The sequence below is a fragment of the Penaeus japonicus genome, unplaced genomic scaffold (genome assembly GCF_977035675.1).
Source record: "Penaeus japonicus unplaced genomic scaffold, GWHDUDI00000001_assembly GWHDUDI00000005, whole genome shotgun sequence".
Taxonomy (NCBI): domain Eukaryota; kingdom Metazoa; phylum Arthropoda; class Malacostraca; order Decapoda; family Penaeidae; genus Penaeus; species Penaeus japonicus.
The window spans coordinates 25793126-25800531 of record NW_028234407.1 but is presented as its reverse complement, the minus strand read 5'-3'; the positions used below and the strand labels follow the sequence as shown (position 1 = coordinate 25800531).

At 34.2% G+C, this 7406-nt stretch overlaps 1 non-coding gene across 1 annotated transcript; it reads left to right on the top strand.

Moving 5' to 3' along the window:
• The first annotated feature begins 3434 nt into the window (after positions 1 to 3434).
• On the top strand, positions 3435 to 3506 carry TRNAA-UGC (transfer RNA alanine (anticodon UGC)). The gene has a single exon. It is a non-coding gene; the product is annotated as a tRNA-Ala (tRNA).
• The last annotated feature ends 3900 nt before the right edge of the window (positions 3507 to 7406 follow it).

Here is a 7406-nt window from a genome sequence, read left to right as displayed (position 1 = left end):
TTAACACTATTCTATATCTTACACATATTGATAATGAGCCAATCAAACGTCGATGGATTAAATTAAAAGTCAAGTAGCAAAAGATTATATATATATATACATATATATATATATATATATATATATATATATATATATATATATATATATATATATATATATATATATATATATGAACAGTTGCAAAAGTAAGTTTTGTAACATTTGCGAATCAGGACCAATTTTTGTGTAATAGATGAGATATTTTGAGGATGTTTCTCAAAAGTCAACTGAGGATTTAACGTGGCACATAGTTTTGAAATACATTGCAACAGCAGGAGACTCCTGCCCTGTAACTAAAATACCCCTGAAAGTCATGAACAAGTAGAAGTGAGGCATCAAGACCCTTATGGCAAGAGAACTGCGAAGCCTTTATAAAAAGAAAAAATCTTTGAACAAATCGGCGTTATGGATATACAGTAGGGCGATATTCCAGTCGTTTACCTCCAAAAAAGAGGGAAACTATCAGACTTCAGGAGTCACCTAAAACATTAATTTTAAGAGCCAGCTGGTCAGCTGTCTTCTTGAAAAACAAGGGAAGGAGTCCATCAAGCCACCATAGTAATCGAAGTCCAACAAATATCCCTTTAGCTCAATAGATTTAAATGCATTTAAATCCGATTGCGATAGAGGTTTTGGAAAACATTTACGGAGTAAAGAAAGATTATGATCAGATTAATTAGTAAGCAAAATTTGGTAGATAGATATAGGAATATAAGAAAACAAACGAATTTACGTAAATAAAAATGGTAAATAATGGAATGGATAAATAAAAGGGATGAATGAATGGTGATGGTGAACTTAGCTGAATACCAGTACGGTAAGATTTTCCCATGTGCTCAAGGATACGGTGCTGTAGAGGACGTGTGGTGCTACCCAAATATCGAGAGTTACATCTCGAACATTTGAACTGATATACAACACATGATTTAAGAGCACCGTATCCTTGAGCACATGGGAAAATCTTACCGTACTGGTATTTAGCTAAGTTCACCATCACCATCTGCCATCAGAGAACACTGCTATTCCACTGGAAATCCACTCACACAAAATTATTTCCAAATTCTAACCTCTTCCTCACACAGACTTAACCTCATCATCTTGGAATCACTGTTTATCTTGAGGATGAAGCCAGAGTTTAACAACACAACGATTGCCATCCCATTACACACCCAATGATTCCAGATTTTTGACTGTAAGATTTCTCACTTAATGGTCTTGTGTTTTGTAATCATTTTAGTTTGTCTTTTTACTGTTTATAACTCGCTTTTAATTTTATTTTTATTGATACTTTCTCGTTAACCTTTTATCATTCTTATTAATCATCATTTTTACAAGTGTCGTTCATCTATTTTTACGGTGTTAACTATCTTTTAGTAATATTTATCTTTAATTTAGCCTTTTTACTAGTGTAAGGTGGCATCCCGCAGCCTCACATCTCCCGGTCATCTCCCGTCGTCTCGTGCGTTTCGTCTTACTGTGCGATCTTCGGCTGCTACCTTATCTTCTTTTTGTCTGCCTTTTATTTGTTTTTATGCTTCGTTTGTTTTATTCGCATTTGTTTGAGTTTGCCCTTTCACTCCATACTTTCGTCTGCGATTCATTTACAAGTATATTTGTTCACGCTTCATCTTTCAGTTCTTTAACCTGCTATGCTATTTTTTATTGTCATTAATTTTTACCTTAATTTTTAGTTATTTTTCCACACCTACAGTGGCTTTGTTTTTGTTTTAAGAAATATCAATTTTACGCATTATTTTACGGTTTTAATTTCTCTCAGTTTATTACAGTGTGAATGAATAATTTTCTCAGTTTTACTGTCTCCTGATCATGATTTTGTATGATTTTTGTGGCTTTTCTTTTGCATTTATGTATATATTTTATTTTTATTAATCGATGTTCGACGTGGCTTATGACGTCACGAAAGTTATAAGTATAAGCCACGTTGACCGGAAATAGATTCATTCTCAGCCAGACAACGTTGTTTCGCTATCCCCCTGTGTGTTTTTTTTTTTTTTTTTTTTTTTTTTTTTTTTTTTTTTTTTTTTTTTTTTTTTTATTAGCCGGCCAATGGAAGACTCAGCCCATCGAAGCATCACATCATAATTTAATGCAAGTTAAGTTTCCTGACGGTATTTATTTTTCATAGGAGCTGGACAGTATTCTTTATTTTTAATTATAAATATGAACCAGTCTTTATAGATTATACAGTATTATGATGCTGAAGAATATCCAATAAGGTTTCTTTTTTTCACGGTTTTTTATTTTTCATATGGCAACTTAATTTTGGTGTGATAATAGTAAGAACCTATCCAGGGGTGTCATTTAATTTCTACACGCTACCAATCCATAGAAATTAATTCGACAGGAACCCACTAATTATAGTATATTGTGGCTACGGAGCCTTATACCCCGCGACACTAGTTTGAACCGTTGTTACTTTAAATTGTTTTTTAGCTAATCCGCTTTGTATTAACGGTTCATTTTTGTCTATTTTTAGCACTGAAGATGAAGTTGGTAAACTTCGAAACGTTTGAGAAGTAAAGATGATGTTCGTAGTTGCGCTGGTGTTGCTTTTCCTGATAAAGTATATATGTATATATGTATATATATATATATATATATATATATATATATATATATATATATATATATATATATATATGTGTGTGTGTGTGTGTGTGTGTGTGTGTGTGTGTGTGGTGTGTGTATGTATGTATATATATATATATGTATATATATATATTTATATATATATACATATATATATATATATATATATATATATATATATATATATATATATATATGCATATAATATATAATTTTGAAAAGGAAATAGAAAATAAAAAAATAAAAAATAAAATTCGTAAAGAATATAAGGAAACCAGTGAGGGCAAAGCAAATGTAGGAGAGCAAATATTGGTAGATAAATACAGGCAGTCAGATTTATGTAAAATGAATTTAAAAATATATAGATAAATCAAATGAAGTAAACAAAACATTGGTAAATAAACACAGGAAACAAGCATAAGTAAATTAGGAAAGTAACGTAAGTAATTAAAGTTAAACCAATTTAGATACATGCACAGAGAGATAAAAATAGAATTAGCATTCAGTTTTATCGACTTTCCTGTTTCAAAATATTGGAAAAAAGGGGTATAAAATGGTTTATTTTTTAATGGAAAAGGTGCAGTAATGATGATGATAATAATCATAAAGATAATGATAATGATAATGATGATAATAATAACATGGCTAATGCTAATAATGATAATGATAATCATAATTATATTGATAATGAGACTAATAGTAATAATGATATAGTGGAAATAATGATATTAACAAAAGCAATGATAAATAGTGATAATAAACATATTAGCATATGAGACGAAGGGGGTGTAGCTCAGTGGTAGAGCGCTCGCTTTGCATGTGAGAGGCCCCGGGTTCGATCCCCGGCACCTCCATTATGTAAGGCTTTGAATCGAAGATCTCATGCAGGAGGAGTTCTTTTCATTGCATTTTCATTGATACTCCGAAGCATTCGCTTTGAATTTCAACACATTTTAAAGTGTAGATTCCATGCTACCATGTCGGGAAATAGTATGTTCTTGCAGCCTAGTTGCAAGAGCACCAGAAAGGCTGTCTGGATACTCGTGGGCATCAATCACACTTGGAGATGAGAACTTTAATGAGAGCAGCTTCGATCGCATCTACGTCAACCGAAGGACCGTCTGAGAAGTTCCTGATTTTCTTAATGGCCAAGTCGACGCCCTTTACTCCTTGGTCACTTCTGAAGCCTTTGCTGCTTAAGTAGCACCGAGAAGAACATGTTTCTGTAATTCACGAGTAAAAGTTAAATGTATAATTATGACAATAACAACGATAGTAGTAATAATTAGCATCAATAACATCAACAATAACATCAATAACATCCTCCTTTTTCCTCAGGCTAGAATTTAGAGTTCCTGCAATACATCGTGAACAGCGTAGATGTAGTTCTTCTAGACTTCTAAGATTTCAAACCGGATGAGTTCGATAAAGCCATGACTGATATACGCTAATCTCTCTCTTAGATAGGTAGTACACTTTTCGAATCGCCTTTCTGAATCTCCCATATCTTGACAGAAGTCCTCTAATTATTTTCCATTTTCTTTCTGCTTATAAATGGGTAAATAAAATAGTTCACACAAGATGGTAGTGTACCTTACTTATGTTGCAGATCATAGGCTAAAATGTTGACATCCAGCGGCTTCTCTTACTCTTCAGGAACATATCTATTACGTAAAGTTAAATCGGTTTTCTTTTAGGTAACCATATCTTTACGAAATAGGAAATCACACTAATTATTTATTCATCTTAAAGAACTGTCTGCATTTTGAATTTATTAATATTTTGATTTCATGAATCTACAACGCAAATGATGGTATTGATGATAATGATGATAATGATAATGAGGATAATGATGATAATAATGAGGGTGAAAATGATAATTCAGATAATAAGATCAATAAAAATGATGACAACAATAATATTATCATCATTATTGTTATTGTTATTAGTTTTGTTACTAGCATTATTATCATTACAGATATTATCATCATCAGTCTTATAATGATGATAATAATGATGTTAACAATGATGATAAAGGAATGATAATAATAATGATAACAGTGATGATTATAATGAAAATAATGATAGCAATAATGAAAATGATAGTAATAACAAGGATTATGAGGATGATACCAATAAATGATAATAATAATGATTGTTATCATGTTAATCATAACATCATCATCATTCATGACAGTAAGGATGATAATGATTATGATAATGATTATGATGATATTGATAATATGTTTATGATGATGATATTATTAATGATAAGGAAAATAATAAAGATGCTAATGATAATATTGATAATGATAATGATAGTGATAATCATAATAATGATGATAATGATAGTAATAATCATAATCATAATGCTGATGATAATGATGATAGTGATAGGGGTAACATTGATAATCATAATGACAATGATAATAATAACAATATTGATGATGATCATGATAATACTAATGGCAATAACAATAATCATAATGATAATAATAATGGTGATAATATCATTTATATTAAAGATGATAATGACGATGAGATTAATACTGATAACAATGATAATAATAATAATAATAATGATAAATACAATGAAATGATAATGATAATTATAACAGTAATGATAATGATGCTGATGATGATAATAATGTTAATGATAATAATAATGCTAATAATGATGACAACAACAACGATAATAGTAATAATTAACATCCATAACATTAACGACTTCACAACCCATCGACTTCCCTGAAGGCCGAGCCACTGTTTACGGTTGTCATGGCAACACGGTATCGACGGCATCAACCAACGACAGATGATAACGCATACAAGGGTAGGTCTGCGGACACATAGCCATATAGAGAGGAGATACGTTATGATACATGTAAAGAAATTATAAAACAGTTGCTGAACGAGTTATGGTAGTGTTAACTACCGAGAGAGAAGATACATAAGAGATACATGGAGAGAAGGTATATCGTGATACAGGGTAAATTGATTATATGGGAGTTTTTTTTCGGTAGCTGTATTTCCTCTGGTACGTGTTTGAGTGTCTGTGTGTCCGTCTGTCTGTCTTTAGATACATATAAAGCATGGGAATAAGATACACTTCGATACATGAAAGGATACATATTAGAATACACGAAAAGAAATTATGCGTCGGTACACGGACCGATGCTAAATTACGACACCTAAAACGAAGCAGAGAGGACACGTACCGAAGCGTAATAACGAGAGTTTGTCCATGCGTCCAGTCTCTCTTTTATGTTTATGTATCCAGCAGGGCAACCATATACTACAACTCACATTCAACCCAGAGGATTCTTGGTAATTGGCTACCGTAATTTTTCCCATTCAGACGTGCTGCACATAAAGGTGATATTGCTTTGTCCCATCCGATGTACGCGATGGGTAGTACATTTCCGTAAATATACCATATATTCGAATACGTGAATCTTGTCCCTGGTACGATTTTAGACTCACGCGTGGATGCTTTTGGAATAGTACATAAAATTCATAGTGTTACAGCCGTGTATGGCTCACATGATCGTACTCTGGGATATAGATAGATATAGATATATATATATATATATATATTGCGTTTCCGACACGGATTTGCAATGAACTGAGTTGATTGAGGCAGAGAATAAGGTAGATGTGGAGATTATTTAGAAAAAAAAAATAACAGAAAAAAATAGAGAACGCATCCAATCTTAGGTATAAACTTTTTCGTTGACTTTCCTACCCTCTTCGGCCCGAGTGAAAGCACAATAGCACCATGCCTCGGCGCTAGCATACTACGTAGTCCCTCCCCTCACTCACACTTCTTTTCCCTTAGCCTCTATACCCCTTTTTTTGTTCCTTTGTTCCTGTAAGTCTTCTTTTCCCCTTAACATTTTGTCTGTCTCATATCCTATACTTTTACCCTTACCCCCTTAAACTTTTTCATTATGTTTTGTCCGTTGTCCTTTTTTTGTTGTTGTTCTTTGTCACTAAACGTTTTCTTATCCCATGTCCCTAAACTTTTTTTCGGTTCCTTATTTCTTATCATGTCCCTTCCCCCCTATCTATTGTTCAGCCCTTGCCACTTTTTTTCCCTTTCCCCTAGCATTTAAAGGCTCTGTCCGTTGCCCCGTTGCTCTTATTTATCCCTTACCCCTTCTAACCCTTTCTACGTTCTTTACCCCTTACTCCTTCTGACCTTTTCTCCGTCCTTTGCCCCTTTCCCCTTATCTTCTCCTTGCCCCTTACCCTTTCTAACCCTTTCTCCGTCCTTTGCCCCTTTCCCCTTATCTCCCCCTTGCCCCTTACCCTTTCTAACCCTTTCTCCGTCCTTTGCCCCTTTCCCCTTATCTCCCCCTTGCCCCTTACCCTTTCTAACCCTTTCTCCGTCCTTTGCCCCTTTCCCCTTATCTCCCCCTTGCCCCTTACCCTTTCTAACCCTCACTCCGTCCTTTGCCCCTTTCCCCTTATCTTCTCCTTGCCCCTTACCCTTTCTAACCCTTTCTCCGTCCTTTGCCCCTTTCCCCTTATCTTCTCCTTGCCCCTTACCCTTTCTAACCCTTACTCCGTCCTTTGCCCCTTTCCCCTTATCTCCCCCTTGCCCCTTACCCTTTCTAACCCTCACTCCGTCCTTTGCCCCTTTCCCCTTATCTTCTCCTTGCCCCTTACCCTTTCTAACCCTTTCTCCGTCCTTTGCCCCTTTCCCCTAACCCCTAGCAACTGCCTCTGCAGAATACGCGATGAGTCGGACA